Source organism: Bidens hawaiensis, unplaced genomic scaffold (genome assembly GCF_021521415.1).
Source record: "Bidens hawaiensis isolate Kalapana, Puna unplaced genomic scaffold, B.hawaiensis_p1.1 tig00000055_1, whole genome shotgun sequence".
NCBI lineage: Eukaryota > Viridiplantae > Streptophyta > Magnoliopsida > Asterales > Asteraceae > Bidens > Bidens hawaiensis.
In genome coordinates, this window is record NW_027491016.1 from 9227848 (window position 1) to 9251955 (window position 24108).

Consider the following 24108-nt stretch of genomic DNA (forward strand, 5'->3'; position numbering starts at 1 on the left):
GACTAGCCTCGGTTTCATCCCGAGTTGAGAACCGAACCAAAAACCGAACTTTTGTTTAAAAGCATTATTGTTAACTTTTTGAATGTAAAACTTGAGTATTATTATTTATAAGTTATTTTACAGTTCCATGGTAATTGGGTATGTGGTAACCATCCTCGGTCTTATTCCGAGTCAAGGACCGAACCAAAAACCGAACTTTTGTTTAAAAGCTTTATTGTTAACTTTTTGAATGTAAAACTTGAGTATTATTATTTATAAGTTATTTTACAAGTTCCATGGTAATTGGGTATGTGGTAACCATCCTCGGTCTTATTCCGAGTCAAGGACCGAACCAAAAACCGAACTAAACCGAGTTCACTCGCTTAAGACACACAAGTGTGTTTTTAACCACCAAAACTCATATTTTTCTTCAAGATTATATTTTAAATCAATTTTAGTTAATTTCTAAACATACTTGGCATGTCGGTAACCAACTTGATCTTATAACAAGTTCGAACCGATAAGGTCGTATACTCGCTTAACGAACGTTAAGGTTCTTCACAATAGAACTACATACTTGGTTAAGTCTATTTTGATTTTGTTGAGTTATCTCATAACATTTATTATTTTGGGAAGTTAACTGTGAGCTTGGTCAATTATCAAGTCTCGAACCGACAAACCCGAACACTCGTTTAAACCTCGTTTTGGTATTCTTATAACCAAGGGTTTTGCAATATCGCATTTTAACCCACATTATTACTTAACATAGGTTGAGTAAAAAAAAAGAAAAAAACTAATGAATAGAATACCGAGACCCGGTTTCGAGTAAACTTATTTTACAAAACTCGTTTATTTAATTTTTCAAATATTTACATTTTAAATCCTAAACTTTATTTATTTACTTTATTTGTCATGTATTTTATTTTAAACCCTTCCAAGACTACCTACTAACACAAGACACGTTTAATATAGGTCTTGCTCGTTAAACCGATCTCTCCAATTATTCACGACACTATCTTTCAAGTTACTTGTTAATGTGAGTACTTTTTCATCCCCCGTCTTCCATCTTTTGTTTGGGGGGGGGGGGCATTGCATACTTATTCAAATTCAAATGATTATACTTGAGTCTTAAACCACAACACGTATTGTATATGTTTACTTAAATAAATGCTCGATTTGGTGTTATATGTTTTACATGATTATGTGCAAATTCTTGAATGCTAAGGCGGGTAGCCTCATCAAGGTGTGATCATACGTTAATTCCGAGTATATATGGTATCCCCATATAGAAAGGTGTCGTCAATATATTCTTATTGACGATTTCATTATTGTCGTCAATGTATTCTTATTGACGTTTTTATTATCTAAATTGTTGCTATTATTTATTGTTTTCATATACTAGTTGTGGATTTCATACTATATACTTATTGTCCAAAACTATGAAAATTGCTCACCAACCTTCGTGTTGACAAACTCATTTTATGCAATGTTACTGGTTTGATGTTAGCTTGATTGGATTACTTGAAGAAACTTATTATCTTGGCTTTAGGATATTAGAAAATAAAAGAACAAGTTATTTGTTTATCTATCTATTTGGCATTTTGGTGAACAATTGTTGTGTTATTGATGATGATATGAATTTAAATGAGTTGTTTAAATATTGTAACTTTCATTGTGCAATGAGCAATCATGTTGCGCCTCGACGTTTCCGCCTTCATTGGTCGGGGTGTGACAGATTGGTATCAGAGCGTTGATTATAGGATAGGTGGTTAGACGTAACAACCTAGTATAGTTTATGCTCTAGGGTCCCTATACGTGTGCTCATACGTGTTTATCTTACTTGATTGTTTATTGCATTTATTAATTATTTATAACTTGTTTAAAAATCTATCTCATCATAAATGTACACATACACACACTTTCAATAGTATTCTAAGGTATTTTTACCTAAAACAAAACATTAGTTTTTATATTGTGTTTTATGGATCACAAGCTTAACTTGGATCTCGTTGTTTACAATCTCCTTAAAGCTAGGTTCTATAATTTGTTTTGTGACGACCGTAGGGAACGAAACACTTGATTCGATCATTTGACAAAAAGATTCCTAGAATCGAAGGTGATTTACTTACCTGGGATAATTGGTTTAATGTCGGTTTCTAGGTCAAGCAACTCGAGTTATATGAGCCGACACTTTAAGTTGTCGTATGCGAGCGTTCCGGTCGCCTCCTTATTTTTGGTGTTGAAAACATAAAAGCCACGGTGATACGTGGACAAGTGTTTTTAACATCTCGTTGTATCTCTGTTTTATTGTATGTTGTAACACCCCGTAACCGTAGCGGAAACGTAAACGGGATGCAACAGACACCTCTGATATCAACCACATTGTTTATAAAGAAAACTGAATACATTAATATACTTCAAATACATTATCTTGTATTTCATTACCGTCTAGGTGATACACACATCATACAATACGATACACAATTCTATTTGTTATAATGTATCCTAATATCCTGCACGCAAATCTTACACACATCAAGCACTTAGCACGTAAGCAATCACTTCATCTTAATTGTACCTGAAAAGCATGTGAGAAAACGGGTCAAATACGAATAGTTAGTGAGTTTCACAATTTGAGTAAACCATGATAAATCCATATCAAATATAATATTATCTGGGGACACTGTTAACCCAGTACTGTATCGGGTTTTCACCCGTATTTCACTTGGAACCTCTTGTTCTTGCAAAACAACCCAATATAAAGGAATCAATACTATGATTTAACCAACTAAACCATGTTTTTACCTTCAAAATCTTGTTAGAAATCAAGGAATTGGATGGATGTTTGAAGATTTGAGAGAGTTTGAGAGAATTTTGGTGTTAGAAAAAGAAAAATGGAATGATAATAATAATAATATGGTCCGATCGGTCCATTAAGGTGGATGGGGGTGGGCCCCACAAATCCATTCTAAGCCACATATTCGGATTACGCAATCCGGATAATGTTGTGGATAATCTGGCTCAGTTCGTTTCTCGTTTAAACTCGTAATTCGGCTTAAAACGAAATTAAAATGGTCGTTTTTCGGGTTAAGTAGAATTTTCATTAAACTGATTTAAAAACTTTCAAAACTTAACCCATGACATTAAAACATCATATCATTAATAATTACGCATCTTTTTCGGCTTGATTGATCGTCTCTTGCTTGATTTGGTGTTAAAGGTTTCGTTTAGCGTACCGACGTACCATTAAATCGAAATCCTTTTTCTGTGCTATAATTCACCTATCCCGAAGCATTCATACCTCGTAAACATCACTAAACATTATATACTTCGTCTTTAATGTAATTCCCGATTCATTCGGGTTTCAATAATCGTTCATTGGTTAATTGTAATTCCAATACGATTCACTATATAATCGAGTATGATTCGTACTATGAATCATATATACTCGTATATGTGTACTATAACTCATATAATCAATATTTAAATGACACGTAAATAGTATATACCGGCTAGGGTATACCTGAATTTGCCGGAATCGTTACATTCTCCCCCCGTTATAAAAATTTCGTCCTCGAAATTTTACGCGTCAACTACTTCCTTTTGAGGAAATAGGTGGGGGTATTTCTTCCGAAATTCATCCTTTCGTTCCCAAGTAGATTCTGGGCCTCGTTGCGAATTCCATCTAACTTTGACCAACGAGATCTTATTGTGTCTAAGCTGCTTGATCTTACCGTCCACTATTTCGATGGGCTCCTCTACGAAGTTGAGCCTATCACTTATTTGAACACCCTCTAAGGGTAACACCGATGTCTCATCCGCCAGACATCTTTTCAAATTCGACACATGAAACACGTTATGAACTGCACTTAGTTCCTCAGGCAGTTCTAGTCGGTAAGCTACCGGACCGATCTTTGCAGTAATAATGAATGGTCCAATATATCTAGGGGCCAACTTCCCCGCTTTTCCAAACCTGACCACTCCTTTCCAGGGTGATACTTTCAAATATACCTTTTCACCCTTCTCAAATGACAACGGTTTTCGACGGGTATCAGCATAACTCTTCTGCCGATCCCGCGCGGCTTTCAGGTTGTTCTTTATTTCAAGAATCTTGCTGGTCGTCTCCTGGACCAGATCCGATCTAATGATCTGCGGGTCTCCCACTTCAGACCAGCAAAGTGGTGATCGGCACTTTCGCCCATACAATGCTTCATAAGGTGCTGCCTTTATACTGCTATGATAACTGTTATTATAGGAAAATTCAACGAGTGGGAGATGTTGATCCCAATTTCCCTTAAAGTCCAGTACGCAGGCACGAAGCAAATCCTCCAAAGTTTGAATGGTCCTCTCAGACTGACCATCGGTCTGAGGGTGGTAAGCTGTGCTTAGGTCAATACGTGTTCCCAATGCTTCTTGGACAGCTTGCCAAAGTTTGGAGGTGAAATGGCTATCCCTATCGGAGATGATCGAGATGGGGATGCCATGACGAGACACTATTTCATTTATATAAATTTGCGCAAGTCTCTCAGTGTTAAAAGTATTCCTAATTGGAATAAAATGTGCCGATTTGGTTAATCGATCCACGATTACCCAAATCGCATCATGACCTCGGGGTGTCTTGGGGAGATGTGTCACAAAATCCATTGTGATCTGCTCCCACTTCCATTCGGGAATTTCCGGCTGTTGTAGCATTCCCGAGGGTTTCTGGTGTTCCGCCTTAACTCTCGCACACGTCGTACACTTGCCGACGTATGTGGCTATATCCTTTTTCATACCTGGCCACCAGTAAAATTCTTTCACATCCTTGTACATTTTATCTGATCCCGGATGTATGGAATATTTCGATTTATGTGCCTCATCCATGATCAAATCACGAAGGTCATGGAGGGTCGGGATCCAAATCCGATTTTTGAAATAAAGAATTTCGTCCACACGCTGTTCGAAATTCTTCTCATTCTCGTAAAGTCCTTCTTTATCCAATTGGCCCTCTTTCAACGCCTCGCGTTGAGCGACTCGAATTAAATCTGAAAGGTTTGACTGGACTATCATCCCCAACGCTCGCACACGTAGTGGCTTGACTCGATCCTTTCTACTCAAGGCATCGGCTACAACGTTAGCCTTGCCGGGGTGATATCGTATGTCACAGTCATAGTCACTCAGCAACTCGACCCATCTTCGTTGCCTCATATTCAGTTCTTTCTGATCGAATATGTGTTGCAAACTTTTATGATCAGTGAATATGGTGCACTTTGTACCGTAGAGATAGTGTCTCCAGATTTTAAGTGCAAAGATGACTGCTCCCAGTTCCAGGTCATGAGTAGTGTAGTTTTTCTCATGAACTTTTAACTGTCGAGACGCATAGGCTATGACCTTTTTATTTTGCATTAACACGCATCCTAACCCTCTACGGGATGCGTCACAATATACAACAAATCCATCGTCTCCGTCGGGGAGACTTAAGATTGGCGCTTGGCACAATCTTTGTTTTAGTGTTTGAAACGCCGTTTCCTGCTCTTCACCCCATTCATATTTCCGATCCTTTTGAGTCAGGAGGGTTAAAGGTTGGGCGATGCTGGAAAAGTTCTCTATAAATCGACGATAGTATCCAGCTAAGCCTAAGAATTGGCGGATTTCTTTCGGAGATTTAGGCGCTTGCCAATTCTTAATAGCTTCAACCTTACTCGGATCAACGTGTATTCCTTGGTGGTTTATAACATGACCGAGGAATTGCACCTCTTGTAACCAGAAGTTACACTTGGAGAATTTTGCATATAACTTCTCCTGATCCAGGAGCTCTAAAACTAACTTTAAGTGTTGCTCGTGCTCCTCTTTACTCTTCGAGTATATCAAAATATCGTCAATAAATACAATGACGAACTTGTCGAGATAGGGTTTACAGACTCGGTTCATGAGATCCATGAACACTGCTGGCGCATTTGTTAGCCCAAAAGGCATAACTAAAAATTCGTAGTGGCCGTAGCGAGTCCGAAACGCGGTTTTTGGGATATCCTCCTCTTGAATTCTAACTTGGTGGTATCCCGATCTAAGATCAATTTTTGAGAAATAGCTCGCACCTTGTAGTTGGTCGAACAAATCATCGATTCGGGGAAGAGGATATCTATTTTTGATGGTTAATTTGTTCAATTCCCTGTAGTCAATGCACATTCGAAGGCTTCCGTCCTTCTTTTTCACAAATAGTACAGGTGCACCCCACGGGGAATAACTGGGACGTATAAATCCCTTATCCAACAATTCCTGCAACTGGTTGGATAGTTCTTGCATCTCGGACGGTGCAAGTCTGTAAGGGGCCTTAGCAACAGGGCCGGCTTGAGGTAATAAGTCGATTCTGAATTCGACTTGTCGGGTTGGCGGTAGTCCAGGAAGTTCTTTTGGGAAAACTTGTGGAAATTTGCGTACCACCGGGATATCTTCTATATGCCTTCTTTTAAATATTTTGGTAATCACGTTTGTTAAATATACCACGACTTCTTGTCATAAATATTATAACATCTCAAGATGAGATTTGAGTGGCAATATAGTACCGTACACTTTTCTCTGTATTTAATCGCTTCATCGTCCGAAAGAGAGCTTCTAATCATCTTCTTTTCATATTTGATTTTTGCTTCATGCTGAGTTAACCAATCCATTCTAACTATTACGTCAAAACTTCTTTGCTTTACTGGTCGTAGGTCAATAAGGAAAGGTTAATTGTTCAGATTAATAGGACAATCCCGTACAATTTAATTAACCATTAGGGATTTGCCGTTAGCGATTCTACAGTATAGGGTTCTATAGTTTCACTAACCGGTATCTTTCCAAAGGGTAGGAGGTTAGCAGGAACTAACTTATATCGACGACCGTAAAAATATCACTGAAGCCTATTGATTTAAAACTACAACGTACTTAATACCACTTTTGGATCATGACGTGCTTTATTTGAATTACTCACAAAAGCACAGCTTCTTGCTTGATCATAGGTTGATGCTTGTCATGAGGTTCATCTTCCACGACACCTTGGTTCAACTTTGGGCAATCTCTCTTGAAACGTTCTATACTGCCACATTCATAGCAAGTACAACTGTTTGGTATAATTTGGTTTCTTTGGATGGATTGTTATTGAAGTTGTTGGGTTCGGAGTGGTTGTACACGAATGGGTTAGGGTTGCCGGTCCACATGGCTTCAGTTGGTTCTACAGTTGGGGCATTACGTCCATCTTTACCATACCGTGGCCTACTATCACCCGACATTCTTCTTTCTGCCGATAACTATATTTTCCACATTTAAGGAAGGACCCTTTATGCGGTTCATGTTTTCGCACCAGAACTAGTCTTAGTATAATTCTGGGTTGTAGGACATACCTACTTATTCGCCAGTCTATCTTGCACTATACCTTTATCATTTCCCTTCTCTAACACTCGACGTTTCACCTAACATCCTTTCATTCCACTCCCCATAGAATCAAATATATCAATGCTGGCTTATGACACAACCCTTCCTAAGGTTGTATATTTTACAGGATTGACTATACTCCTTTATCGATGGAGTTAATCCCCAATATTGCGCTCACTTCGCTTAGTTTCAGGAGTAATTAGCCATGTTACCAGACATGACAATTCCTTTAAACGATTAGCGCGTTCTAAGTGATCAGCACACAACATTTCAATCTTTCATAGCTCAGTTTCAAATCTCTGAACTCAATTACTCGAATAAAAGTGCTCTAGCTCAAGGATTTTAAACCCTGACTATATTATCTGAACAAAAATTTTCTAACTATAAATTTGTACCATCGTGTTCCATCACGATACAACATAATCTCCCAACATATCTGTAGCATGTTTCACTACACAATGTTCTAGACTCTTACCAATATCCTTAACCATTTCGATCTTTTCTATCCACTCGTTAATCTATCCCTCCCTTTACCATCAGTAACTATTACTAATTTCCTTAACACCCACAACAACAAATCCTTCATACTGGATCTAATTCATTACGACTACTAATCATGTTTAGTTCATAACTAACACTTGTAGTCATATTAATATTCGGTGGGACATAATCACTCTTAGCAATAATACTAAGAATTTAAATATTCATAATCATGTGATTGCTCGATCTATAATTCTGCGATCACATTCGCATCGACACTAGCAGTGATCTGTGATACGACATTCGGTATCATCATCTGCTATCTTTGAGCAATCAACTGAATCACAACAATCTCCACCCTTGGAGTTATTCTTTTTATGTCATTCTGCCGTACTCATCCCGTACGCAGTAATCAATACTACTCTCACCATATCACTCGTTACCAGTTCAATCATAACAACAGGTACACATACACACCAATTATTATCACATATATTACACATACCGGCATCTAGTATATATGCCCCACAACTATAATAACATATGGACTTAACCTGACATCGGTTAACGTTTAAATAAGTTTCATAACCCTTGTCACCAACTGACATATAGATCTTTCTCAACAAAGATCAATGTTTAACATGCCTGCTTTCAATATCCTTCTGCATGTCAGTATAACCGATACATGCTCACCGTGAGCACCAAACGATTACATGCCACGGAGTTATAATATCCGTGTTTATTCGTATATCCGGCATACACAGTATACCACCTACGAACGAACAACCAACTATGCTATAATGATTCCAACACTTCTTTGTGTATAGGTAATCATTCTATTCGAGCATACATGGGTGTAAACATCTAACGGATGTAAGGATAACATAGGAAGTTATTAGAATAGGCGGCACCGGTGTTGGTAGGGTATGGGACTTATCAAATTTTTTTATTTTTTATTTTTTTTATTTTTATTTTTTTTTATTTATTTTTTTTTTTGTTTGGGAGTCACGGTTACTGGATATTTCTGGTTAATGTCAAACGGGAGATTTGACTTGGTACCATCATAACTATAACCTGATAAGTCCGACTTATCACCAATCGATGCTCAAGAAATTTCAGCATCCTCGGTACTTTTTATTATCTCATCCCCCGGTTCCTTATCCGGGTCTTATTTCACCATACTTGTACCCCCAAGCTATGCACGTATATATATATATATATACACACATTAGCACACATAAATAATATTATATACTTTACACATATGTTGCCATTTTTACCTATTAATGTACCGCGTGACTTCCCCTGAATTTCCTCGTGCGGACAAGTCTGTTATTATGTTCCGGACCATAATAACTCACTTGTCCATCCAAGTTCATCCAGACCTCGTCACTATAAATTATTAGTTGATATTCAGACCCTATAATACTTGAGCTACTGGTTATATTTTAGGTATCTTTTTCAGACATCCTAATTCTTTATAACCAATGGCTCTGATACCAAGTTCTGTAACACCCCGTAACCGCAGCGGAAACGTACACGGGATGCAACAGACACATCTGATATCAACAGCATTGCTTATAAAGAAAATATCACTACATTAATTTATAACATATTACATTGTTGCGAGTTTCATTACTGTCTAGGTGTTACACACATATTTTACCGATAAGACATTAATAAATTCATTACAAAACAAAGAGCAGCAAGCTTCCAACAGGTAGTACAGATAGTTAAGCAAACATCAATCAATCCAACTTGGGCATACCTAGAAAACATGTAAAGAAAACGGGTCAACTACGAATAGTTGGTGAGTTTCACTAATTTAAATAAACACTGACAAATCATTTTAATAATCATTTATTAACAATATAATCATGCTGGGAACTTTGTTACCCCAGAACATTTCCAATAACTTTCTGGGAACTATGTTACCCCAGAACAATAAATACCCCTGGGAACTATGTTACCCCAGAACAATAACAACCCCTGGGAACTATGTTACCCCAGAACAACAATAACCCCTGGGAACTATGTTACCCCAGAATAATAATAACCCCTGGGAACTATGTTACCCCAGAACAACAATAACCCCTGGGAACTATGTTACCCCAGAACAATAATAACCCCTGGGAACTATGTTACCCCAGAATAATAATAACCACTGGGAACTATGTTACCCCAGAACAATAAATACCCCTGGGAACTATGTTACCCCAGAACAATAATAACCCCTGGGAACTATGTTACCCCAGAATAATAATAACCCCTGGGAACTATGTTACCCCAGAACAACAATAACCCCTGGGAACTATGTTACCCCAGAACAATAATAACCCCTGGGAACTATGTTACCCCAGAACAATAACACATTATAAACATTTTATATATTCTATGCATCAGCCCATATATATATAAATGTACAAGTATTTCCATACGATCGGTATGTACTTAAATACTTTAAATAAGACATGTTTTCCGCCCCGGGAAAATATAATTAAAACAATTCATTAAAAGGGGCTCGTGAAAACTCACCTTTTTGTGAGTCGGTGAGTAATATAAGGAACAGCTACGTGCCTGGATCTGTAATATAATATCTAGCCGTTACTATATAATTCCCATAACTTAAATACGTATCAATCGGTACATCTGGGAACATTGTTAACCCAGTACTGTACTCGATTCGGGGACAATGTTAACCCCGTGACACTTCTAAGGACTCAGATTGACATTGCTTAGAGTTTGACAGTCAATTTAGTTAAGGTGATGAAATTATAGCTCGGTTTGCCACCCCGTTTGGCTGTGGGGCCCGTTTCCGGTATTTCGGTGCCGGAAACGGTATAATCGGGTAAAATTACCCAAATCATCCGGATTATTTTCGGATGATTTATTTTTACTTAATTTACTTAGATTTATGAAATAGTCTATTTTTAGAGTTTTCATGTACCAGTCAGCTCGCTTATGCGAACTTTGCCGGTTTACACGTTTTAAGCTTTAAAAACTTGTTTTTATGTTCTTTTTAGCACAAATAATTACCCGATTAGTCTCGGGTCTTGAAATTTTGCACAAAACTTAATTTGACAGAAAGGAATTTTGTAAAAATTTTCCAGATTTATTTTCTTATATTTATATTTATTTATCTATTTTTAAATCTTATTAAAATACTAAATATATCAAAAATACCAAAACACTTTAGAAAATTCCCAAATTTTTCTGGGATGATCTTTATCATCCTCATAACTTTCTGGAATTTTTCCAGAATTTAAAACTTATTTTTCAAGCCATTTTCACCCAAAACCGATCTAGAAAGCCCTAGAACTCGTTTCACCGAAAAGCCTACTTAGACTTTTCCAACTGAGCTCAAATTTTGTGGGTGACTTTTATATGTTATAAAAAGCTTATCTTAAATTTTCCGAAATTGTTCATCATGTTTTGCTATTTTTCATTATTTTTGGCCAAAACCGAGCATTAAATTCACCAAATATTCATCTTTTATCCAAAAATTACCAAAAATTCACAGATCTCATATTATCATGTGTAGATCATCTCTGTGAAATTTCGTGACCCAACTCTAAGCACACAACAATCTGTCCATAATTCATCTACACACGAAAACCGAACTATCTTGTGTTTTCTAGCTTTAGATCGCAAAGATCTCGGTTTCTAGCCTTTGCTAGCCGCTAGATACAACACTTACAAGCACATCAACACCACACCAAGCAAGTTATACCCACAATCAAGCCATTTCTTTCCTAGTGTCGGTTAAAACATCAAAACAACGATTTTGACCGTAAAAATCCGTTCTCGACTCTTTTTACTCATTTCTTGGACCATGATCCCTTGTATAACATGTATACATCTCTTGGTCATGCAAGAGTCGGTTTCATCTCGGATTTTCACCCGTTTTTCACATGGAAAATTCATTTGACAAGATTTCAACCGTAAAAATTCATTCTAAACACTTTTAACTCAACACTTGGATCAAGATCCTTTGTATAACTTGTATACATCCCTTGATCACACGAGAACCGGTTCCATCTCGGGTTTTCACCCGTATTTCACTTGGAACCTCTTGTTCTTGCAAAACAACCCAATATAAAGGAATCAATACTATGATTTAACCAACTAAACCATGTTTTTACCTTCAAAATCTTGTTAGAAATCAAGGAATTGGATGTGTTAGGACATGAAATGTCATGTGTATGTCCCCAGTTCTATCAGGATGGTTCGATATGAAGATAACGATCGTGAAACTAAGTTAACGGACTGAAAATGTCAAAAGAAACTGATTCGATCGAATCAGTGACTGATTCGATCGAACCAGGTCTCGTTCGATCGAATGAGAGACTCATTCGATCGAACCAGTTTTCGATATATAAACGAAACTTAGGAAATTTCACAAGAGAGCACACATTCTACACACAGTCACGAACCACCACTCTGCTGAAATACTCTCTGCCCGTTCTTCACGTGTCGGTCCTTTCCTCCGTCCCTAGGTGTCAAACCGTCTTAGGAATCGTTACCGTGCGTCGTTGATCGCCACCGAATCGCCGTGTTAGAGGATTCCGCACTCTAACACGTTGCCCCGTGAATCGTTGGGAAACCGTGTCCCGCACCGGTCCGACAAAGTGGTATCAGAGCCTTTGGTTCTTGATTCACGTTAGATTTGTGGTGAAATTCGTGTTTTTCTCGTGAAAATCGTAATTTTTGCCGGAAAATTCCGAATTTTTGGTGTTTTTGATCTTGGTGTTCGTCGTGTTCTTGTCAAAAACTGTTAAAATTGTCATATTTTGGTGTTTTGATCTTAGAATTGTGTGTTAAAAGTTCGAGTTTCGTCAAGAACGTTCTTCGCGTTCTTCGTGTTCTTCGTATTTTTGGTGGTTTTGATCCGTTTTTTGGTTGGTCTTAAGTTGTTTTTGTGTTAAAAGTCATATTTCGATCTTAAGTTGCCCCTTGATCTTTCAAAATTCGTGTTTTTGATTCAAAATTCGAAAATCCGTCAAAATCTTCTAATTTTGGAATTTCCAGATTTTCCGATCGAACCAGTCTATTTTTGGAACTCATTCGATCGAATAGCCTTCCTATTCGATCGAACAAGTTTGAACTTTGACCGAATCAGTTTTTCCCGCCGAGAATTACTCCTAGTTCATTCGATCGAACCAGATTTGTTCATTCGATCGAATTAGTCACCATTCGATTGAATAAGTCTTTTATTCGATCCGTCGATTCGATCTTTGTCTTATTCGACTGTCAGAACCCGTTCGATTGAACCAGAAACTCTTTCGATCGAACTTCTCAACCCATTCGATCGAACCAGATTCACATTCGATCGAATAACTTTCGGAAGATCAGATCTGTATTTCAGAGAGACATTCGATCGAACCAGAACACATTCGATCGAATAGGTCACTCATCCGATCGAATCAAACTCATTCGATCAACAGTTAAACGTCAAAGCAAAGAAACAAAGATGGCTACAAGTTCGAGTACCACAAGAGGATTCAATCGATTCTCGAAAGTGATTCTGAATCGGGAAGCTATAACAAGCCACCAAAGCTAATGACTTTAAACGAATTTACAACCTGGAAGACAAGATTTCAAATTCATATAACAGGTGTAAATCCTGGACTTTGGGAAGCTGTCCAGACAAGTTGGGTGCATCCAACGAATGATGATGGTGAGTCGTTGAGCTACTTTAGGCTATCTGAAGAACAAAAGATAGCCTTCGATGCTGAGAAGAAAGCCTTCTCCTTACTATCACAAGCACTCTCCACTGATCTTTTTCATCAGTTTAACCAGTTTACTACAGCGTCAACTCTTTGGAACGCACTGGTTGACCGATGTGAAGGATCTGATTCCCTTAGAGAAATTCACGCACGGGAGCTCAAGCGTGAATTTGATCTGTTTAGTCCAGAGTCGGGAGAAGATATTGAGTCGTTACTGTCGAGATTTTACCATCTAATGTCAGAACTCAAGTCCTATAACGTCAAAACTACAGGGACTGAGAAAGTTAGATGTCTTGCACAAGGACTTCCACCTAGCTGGAGCACCTTCCTGACAGTAATGAGAAGAAGTCATCAGCTGGAGACGATTCTCCTGTCTGATTTTATTAAAGAAATCAGACACGAAGAGGCTGAACTAAGAGCCTCTTCCAGAAAACCGAGATCAACTTCTGACAAATCACTTTACATGTCAAAACCTCCTTTGTCAGATTCAACTGATCATGCTCCGATGAAGACTGCTTTTGTCTCCTCAACGTCAAATCAATCAAAGGGGACTGAAACGAGATCTTCCGTCCCACTATCAACTTCTGGAAACTCAAGTACTAACTCCGGACCCAAGTCAACGGAGAAAGCAACGTTGAATACTGAAGGCTTGGGAACAGTAACAGTGGAGGTTGCCAAAGAACACATGGCAACTCTAGGCACGATAATTGAGTCCTACAGTTTAATGGTGGCGGGTAAGCTAGGAAATAGTCATCTGGACAGCGATGACTATGAACAGCTTGACGAAGATGATATGGAACGCATAGACATTATGTGGGCTCTTGGCAGTGCGTTCCGAAGGGCCAGAAAGTGGACGAAGAAAACAGGTCAGGCCCTCTCAATAAACAACAAATCCAAGTTCGGCTTTGATAAAAACAAAGTAAAATGCTACAACTGTGGCGAACTTGGTCACTTTGCCAAGGAGTGCTCGAAGCCAAGAAGGGAAGGTCACCAATATCCCTTCCGAACCACTTCATCATCATCCACTCCTGCTGCAGCAGCTGCAACTGTCAACCTTGAGAGACAACTGGTCCCTCAAAATCAAACCGCAGCAAACAACGTCGACATCAACAACGAAACTGCTCTTGCAGTTCAAGGGGATGAAGGCGAGACATGGAACTTGAGCATCAACATGGCTGATGTCACAGTAGTAGATGAAAACTCTGAAACAGAGTCTGTTGTTTCCTCGACCAATGAAGAATATACTGTCGATGAACCAGCTGCTGAAGTCCATGAAGGAGAACCTGAGGTTGAAGTGGTATCTTTGGAGATTAAGGAGGATCACGAAAAAGAGTCAAATGTTCCTCAAACATCTCCATGTTCGACAATTCCCGCAGAGGCTGCTAAAGTTGAAGAAGTCAACGAAGTAGAGTCTAAAGCAACTTCTGCATCGTTTCTGGAAAAAGCTGGGAATCTTTGCTTTGCATTCATGGCAGAGACATCAAATGCCAAGGTAAGTTCTAACCCATCAACTCCCAAACCAGAAAATGTTAAATGTTTAAAATGTGAATTGTATGAACAAGAAATTCAATCTCTAAAAGAGAGAATTGAAGATCTCGAGGCTTACAAACAAGCAGCCTCAAGATCTTTAATGGAACTGACTGACGCGCTTGCACAGAATAAGGCTTGGAAGCAGAAAGAGTCTGTTTTTAAAGAAAAGATTGATAGCCTTAAGCGTCAGAACAAGGAACTTGAAATATGTGTTCTGAATCAACAAGACTCTATCAATTTTCACATAAATAAGAATAATGTTTTGAAAAAAGAATTGGAAAACTTGAAAGCTGATTTTGAATCATTGAATTTCAAATTAAAAAGTTACTCAAATTCATCTTATTTATTAGAACACATCATTCCCGAGTTCCGAGGCAAAAAGGAAAGAGGCGTGGGATATAACAATGTTCCACCCCCGATCCTGAATCAATTTTCAAGCACACCAGGAGCTGTGCCGGATGATGAATCAAATGATTATATACCCGAGGACACAAACCAAATTTCTAAGTCTAAGGGTAAAGAAGTCATTGACCCGGCTCCTGAGTCCAAACAAAATGTTGATGCCACAGACTTAGGTTCCACAACTAAATCAGGCCCACCACCATCTAAGTCAAAGGCAATAACAACAAGAAGTTCTCAGAAGAAAAAGTTTAATCCTAAATCTGAGAAAGTCTATGTGGAACATAGTACCCAGTTTGTAAAGGAGGGTAACGTTAATGAAAAACATAATTTCCCAAAACACCCTCCTAGACAAACTCCACCCCAAAATGTCAAATCCAGGGGGTACTATGATAACAGACAAAACCAGAGTTATTTCTCTCCACCAAGTCAAAGGGGGAGAAACTACTGTTTTCGTGTGGAGAGGTAGGGCATATAGCAAGATTTTGCTATAAGTACACGGATCCTAAGCAGTACATATCGACTCCGGATCCGAGGTATGTCAAGTCACCTCCTAGGAGGCGACCGACCATTGACATTCAAGGTCAAGAACGGTTTCACACACCGAGGTCGGTTTCTCCTCGGAAACCTCAGCCAACCTCACCACACCAATCCCCAAACCCCTCAGATCCAAGTGTTTCCACTTCGACAAGTGAAACTCAGTCTTCAACCAGCTATCTCAAACATGCTGAGAAGAAGACTGACTTTTGGAAACCTAAGAAAACTAACACTGTTGATAACAACGTCAAATCTGAAAACAGTGTTAATGAGGGTAAATGGATTGAATTGTTCATTCGTGATGAAGATGGAAAACCCAAGACCTTAAGGGCTTGGGTTTCCAATGATATTTAAACCTTTTGTTTTTGTGTGCAGGTTGCTCTATATGATCCAAGATTCAACATGTGGATCATAGACTCAGGAGCTTCCAGGCACATGACTGGAAACATGAATCTCCTTTCAAGTGTCAGACAAATAAAAGGAGGTGCAGTTTCCTTTGCAGGAAATCAAGGAGGTTATATCACGGCCCAAGGAATGGTGTCTAATGGGCGAATTTCGTTTGAGAAAGTAAATTTCATCAAAGAGTTGGAGAACAACCTGTTGTCGATAAGTCAAATCTGCGACAAAGGTTTCAAAGTTATGTTTGACGACCGAGATTGCCACATCTTGCCTAAGGATTTCAACTTTCCTGAAGACAAGGTTTTAATGTCAGCTGCACGCCAGAGTGATCTTTACATTCTGGATATGGCTAAGGCAGGGTCAACGTCTCCAACGGCGACATGTTTCGTGTCCAAGGCATCCGAACGTGATACTGTCTTATGGCATAGACGGATGGGACACATAAATGTCAGAAACATGAACAAGCTTGTGCACCGCAGACTAGTTGAGGGAGTTAATCTGAGAAGTTTTCGTCTCCCTGATTCATGTGTGAAGTGCAAAGCCGGAAAGCAGATAAAAAGGTCCCACAAGTCTAAGAGTTTCCACTCCAATTGATATTCCGTTGGAACTCCTTCATATGGATCTTTTTTGGCCCAATAAGCGTCAAAAGTATCTCTGGGCACTCATACTGTCTAGTGGTTACTGATGAATATTCTAGATTCTCTTGGGTGTTTTTCTTGAAGTAAAATCAGAAACGTTTGGGTGTATACAACAGCTGGTTACAACTATTGAGTCTCAATACAATCTGAAGGTTCGAAGAATGCGGTCAGATAACGGTACAGAATTTAAAAATGCGAATGTTGAAAATTTCTGCAAAGAAAAAGGGATCGTTCAGGAGTTCAGTGCCCCATATGTTCCACAAATGAACGGGGTTGCTGAAAGGAAAAATCGTACGTTAATCGAGACAGCAAGAACAATGTTAGCCGACTCAGTGTTACTGTTACGTTTTGGAGTGAGGCAATTGCCAACGCCTGTTTCACATTAAATCGGGTAGGCATCGTCAAGCGCCACGGCAAGACAAGTTTCGAGCTTCTTCAACGACGAAGGCCTAACTTAGAGCACCTGGAACCATTCGGGGCTCTTTGCACGTTACTTAAAAGGCAAGTCGATAATAAGTTCGAGGAGAAGATCATCAACGGCTATTTTCTGGGTTACAGCATACCTCTCAAAAGGGTCTTCAACAGAACAACAAAATTAGTTGAAGAATGGTACCATGTCGATGTTCAAACGCTACACAGAACCAGCCAAGGGGACAGGAGAAGACTGGTTGTTTGATTATGGACAAACTGTTCAAGTCATTCAATCTGTATGAGATTGCTATTCAAATGATGTATGAGGCGCAAAATGCACCTCCTGATGAATCTTTGCAATCTTCAACTCATCCTGGTCCGTCATCATCTTCCTCCACAGAGTCTAGCGATCAAGTTCAAGAATCTTCCGAATCTGAATCTGAAGATGAATCTCCAGCAGATGATGTACAATCGGCACCAACTCAGGTTACGTCACAACCTTCATCGTCAAATCAAGAAGTGCCGAATGCAGATCAGCCTCTAACGTCTACTTCAGAGGCACCACAATCCGCTCCAGTTCCTGAGCCGAACTTAACTAACTTGGAACAAAATGTTGTCGTTTCTGACAATCCGGTTGTTAGGACTGAACGTGATCATCCACAAGGACAACATTATAGGGGACTTTCAACAGGGTGTCAAAACTCGGCGACAGCTGAATTTTGGTCTCTACACAGAAAATGATGGAGTCAGGATCAGTTGCTCTTAATGCCCATGAATGCTTCTTAGCACAAGAAGAACCACACAGCACCACCGATGCGCTGAAAGATTCCAACTGGGTCTCAGCCATGCAAGAGGAATTATTGCAGTTTAAAAGACTTGGTGTGTGGAAGCTGGTGGATCTCCCCAAAGGACAGAAGAAAATTGGCACTAAGTGGGTACTAAAATGTAAACGTGACGATCGTGGAGTGATTGTTCGCAACAAAGCCCGCCTGGTGGTCCAAGGGTTTAGGCAAATCGAAGGCCTAGACTACAATGAGGTATATGCTCCGGTTGCTCGTTTGGAGGCAATCCGGATGTTCTTGGCGTATGCATCTTTCAAGAAATTCAAAGTATATCAAATGGACGTCAAGAGTGCCTTTTTGTACGGTCACATCGAAGAGACCGTATATGTGGCACAACCTCCAGGTTTGAAGACCCATATCACAAGGACAAAGCCTATCTGCTCAACAAGGCTTTGTACGGTCTTCACCAAGCCCCGAGAGCTTGGTATAAAGAACTATCCAACACCTTCTGAACAATGGGTTTAGAAGGGGAACCATTGACTGCACACTATTCTCAAAAGAAAAAGAAGGAGATCTAATTATGGTACAAGTGTACGTGGACGACATCATCTTCGGGTCCACGAATAAAACACTTTGTAAGGAGTTCGAACAAGTGATGAAAGAAAAATTTGAAATGAGCTCCATGGGTGAGATGAAGTTCTTCTTAGGACTTCAAGTTGATCAAAAAGATTCGGTATCTTCATTCACCAGACAAAATACGTCAATGACATCTTGAAACGGTTTGAGATGTTGAGTTCTTCTTCACAGGGAACTCCTTTAGAGGTTAATCACGGGATTAATCCTGACGAGAAGGGTGAATTGATCAATCCAACTCACTATAGAGGGATCATCGGATCTCTAATGTACCTGACTGCTCTCGGCCAGACATATGTTTGCTACGTGTCTCTGTGCACGTTACCAGTCAAAGCCGAAGGTCTCCCATCTGATTGCAGTCAAAAGAATTTTGCGTTATCTGAAGGGTACTCCAGATTGGGGTCTTTGGTATCCTCATGATGATAACTTTGATCTACATGCGTATAGTGATTCGGACTATGGTGGTTGTAAACTCGATTACAAATCAACAACAGCAGGATGTCAGTTCTTTGGAAGTCGTTTAGTAACGTGGCAATGCAAAAAGCAGACGTCAGTCTCCACTTCAACAGCTGAGGCGGAATATATTGCGGCTGCCAGTTGCTGTTCTCAAGTTATTTGGATTCAGCAACAAATGCGTGACTACGGTATTGAATGTTCTACTACTCCCATATATATTGATAATTCTGCTGCAATTTCAATTACCAAAAATCCGGTCCATTTTAGCAAAACGAAGCACATCGAAATTCGATATCACTTCCTTCGTGATTGCTACGAAAAGAAGTTAATCGATGTGATAAAAATCCCCACTCAGGAACAACGCGCTGATCTCTTCACTAAAGCATTTGATAAACCACGGTTTTTATATTTACTAGAGATCAACGGCGTTAAACGTATATCAGATGATGTTCCTGAAGATATCATTTAAATTGTTTTCATTTTTTCTTTCTTAAAAATTTGAAAAAGTCCAAAAAGATTTTGTTTTTTATAAATTCTAGGGGGAGAAAGGTTTCAAGAAAAACCAAAAACAATATAAAATACAAAAACCCAAAAACATTAAAAAATTTCAAAATTTTGAGAAGTTGATCTTGTTACAAGAAAGGTGATAGTACACAGACGCTATCATACTGAGACATCAAAAAGATTTGTTATGTCTGTACACATCAAAAAGATTTGTTATGTCTGTACAGCTTATTTTCATTTTTCAAATATTAAATTTTTATACATCACTATCGCTTAAAATTATGTCGGTTACCTCAGTTTGATGGACACATTTTTCGGATGTGTGTTGGTCCTTACTTCTACTAGTAGATTATGAGGATAGCCATTAACCAGATGACTGAAGTGATCGGGGCGGGTTTTGATGGGTCTTTATTCTTTCGCTGAAAAATAGTCGGTTATACTTAGTTAGAAGGACACATACTCGTATGTGTCGGTCCAGTTGATCCATTGGATCTTCAGGATAGCCGTTTACCTAAAGACTTTGACTTGATCGGGGCGAAATAATTTAAACGTTATATGTTTTAAAAGACATTCATATATATTCAGAAAATGAGAAATTGATCCAACCTTGGAAAATGATAGATACACTGATTCTGTGTGCTTAACTAGTGAAGTTATTAGGCTTAAAAGGCTTTAGAACGGTCATTGTGTGTCATGGTAGCTTTTTATGGTGCGTAAAAGTAGATGTGATACAAACTAAATCTACTCGATTTTACGTGGAAACTCCTTAAGAGTTTTGTATGTCTTCATATATATCTTTCCGAATGATAGGCAGAAAAGCGATTACCCAGTCATACACGAGCCCATAAGTGTTCTGATTCCCGTAAAGATAGTGTGTGAAGAAACTGCAGTGATCCAGATTCGGGACTTGCAATTGTTTACTACTCTGAAGTCTATGTTAAAAAAAAAAAAAAAAAAAAAAAAAAAAAAAAAAAAAAAAAAAAAAATTACATTATGAGTGATTGAAACATTCTAGAGTTAACAATGTCAAGACTTCTCAATCATGGAGTAAGAAAGAAAGAAAACGGAAGCAGATGAAGACACTTACAACTTTAATCAGACACTATGGGTCAAGGTCAATTCGGGGTGACTTGGGGAAAGCCAAATACGCTTTGAGAATAGATAGGAGGCATCATAATCTCTGAGTTGATACCCACTTAAATTTTGAGACATAATTGAACCTAACTCGTATCACAGAAACGATGAAAACCATTTTAAGTTATTTACATGCTCACAACCTGTTTCTTTATGTCATAATACAGCTAAACACGGATCTGTGTGACAGTCACGTAATTAGTATGATTCCTGTTCGGATCTTTCTCACAAAAAGAATATTCATTATGTCTTGTTTAACTTCGTTTATTCGTAAAAAAAAAAAAAAAAAAAAAAAAAAAAAAAAAAAAAAAATCTCAGTAGACAGTCATATACGTCTGTATGATTTCTTATATAGATCCTTCTCAACAAAAAATAATGTGTTTTAAAATTTTGTACAGTTGTTTATTTCAGTTTGAATATTAAAAAAAAAAAAAAAAAAAAAAAAAAAAAAAAAAAAAAAAAAAAAGATTTTTAATTCTGAATTAATCTTTTTATTTTTATTTATTTTATTCTGCTTTAATGTTGATGAGAAATCATCGTGACAGGTAGTCTGATCCCTGTCCCTCCCTGTAAATATTTTGATAAAAACCAAAAAGATTTTATTTCTATTTATTTTTTTCTTTCTCATTTATCTATTTCTGTTTGTTTGAGAATCGATGAGAAATCATCGTGACAGGTAGTCTGATCCCTGTCTGTTCCTACTAAATGTTTATCCAGTGTGTAGGAATGAAAGAAAACTTCATGCAGGTTGCTAAATGTTCATCTGTGCAACAGGCTGTGCATGAAAGAAAGAATGAAGTGACAAGAAAACCCAAAGATGTTTGAGCCTGATATTTTTCATTTGTTACTAATGTATTATGATCTATATGTTCTGTAGGAACGAAGCTCTCAGGATTGGAAAATGTCTACGAAAACTAACCAAGTGTCAAAAGTTTATGTTTTCGTGCAGGTTCAAGGCATCACGATCGATGGACGGGAAATAAGAAATTTAAAATTTTATTTTTCAAATGTTTTCACTCATTCGATCGAATAGGTTGCTATTCGAACGAATAACTCGATCGAATGAACAGATTCGATCGATCAGTGGTTGAGGAATGTAAACAGTTGCGAAGAGACTCATTCGATCGAATAGAATCTCATTCGATCGAATGGTCCAAACGAACAAGTCCGTTCGATCGAATAAGTCCAAAAATAGTATAAATATTCAAACTCATTCGATCGATCAGTTTTATTCGAAATATTTTACGGATTTTTGCTCTCAAATTGATTTTCCTCAACCCTCTTTTTGATCCGATCATATTATTCGATTTTTCACGTAGATCACGAAAATGTAAGTTTTACATGTTTTTAACCGTGTTTTGATCGAGTTCTTGATCGTTTAAGTTTTCCGGGTTCGGGTGTTCTTCATTTCTGGATTTTGCTTGAATGAGTCGAATCAGTTGATTCGATCGAACGAGTCTCTTGTTCGATCGAAATGTGACTTATTCGATCACTAGTTCGATCGAATCAGAAGTCAATGGGAAATTCTATCTCATTCGATTGTCTGTAATCGAACCAGATCTCATTCGATCGAATGAATAGCTCATCCGATCGAATGTGTTGCTCGTTCGATCGAACCAGTCCAGAAAATTGAAAAGTTTAAACACATTCAGTCGTTTCGATATCTGTTTGTTCTAACACACGTTATGGTTACAGATTTAAATGGCTAAAGTTGCAGAAGTGGTTGTCCCGTACAAAACGTCCATCAAGCACAACATCGTGGCTTTTCTAGACGAAAAGTCGAGCCACGGGAAAGACTTTGCAACGGTGATAAAGTTTTCTGAAGAGGTCGAGGATCTCTGGACCCATCTCTAGGATTATGAGCCTATCATGTCTATCCAACAAGAGTTTTGGAGGAATGCCACGCACGACAAAACAGTCGTGCCGTCGGTTATTCGCTCCACCGTTAGAGGGCAAGCCATCGTTATATCTGCCCAGGTCATTAGAGAAGTCTGCGGATTTGAAGATGATGAATCAGACCCGATCTCCCTACATCCTGCTGCAACTAGAGGATGTTTCGCACGTATGAAGTATGACGGCGATCTCAATGCCGGTCTGGCTTCATAAAGCCAACCTGTGCCCCCAATTCAAATATTTGGCACACGTGGTGATGCACTGCTTGGGCCCTCAACGAACTAGCTTTGACAAGCTGAGGGAAAGCATGCAGTTCACCGTAGCTGCTCTGGTGATGAACCGACCATACAACTTCTCTCAGATGACTTTTGGTCATATGGTCGAGAACATCACGTTGAAGCAAGGGAAAAGTGAGAAGTTTCTACAGTACCACGGTTCGTGCAAATGATTGTCGATACTCAAGCACCGGGATTACTGAAAGAAAACGAAGGTGATGTGGTGAAACTGGACCACATGAAGAATGAGACTCTCAACCGTCTAAAATCTTACAAAGAACGTCCAACCAGGCCACCACTCAAAGATGCTTCGGGCATTTGGTGAATCCGTCTTACAGAGCCCCTCCGAAAAGGAAATGGAGAAATGCTGACAGTGACTCAGACGTCGAGAATCTACCATATCAGGAATCCAGTGACGACTCTGACACTGAGGATGGTGGCGGTCCCTGAAGACACGAGGACCGAAGCTGAGAAGGAAGTTGACTCATACTTCCTAAATGTGAAGATTTGGAAGCTGGTAAGGAAGTCAGAGCCGTGGAAAATCCGGCCGATATAGATGCAGGAGAAGAAAGGCCTGCAAAGAGGCAGAAGAAGAAGGTTACTCGGAAGTATCGGAGCTTATTTTCCGATCAACCGCGTCCCTCAATGTTACCATCTGTCGGACTTCTGCTGCTGCCCTCCTGCTCAACCAGCACAGCCACCAACACCGCAGTCAGCACCACAACCTACTCCTCAACCTCAACCTGAAATGTCTATACCTCAAAAGGTTGCATCTGAAATTGCTGATCTTCACAAGGCTATGATGAAGATGTTATTGTTCAAGACAGAGCAAGAAGAACAGAATCGACTCAGAGATGAGCAGATTGCTAACTTCAAGCTGAGAACGAAATGCTCAGCTTGAAAACAGTCAGCTAAATGCTACTGTCGCTGAACAAGGATCTTC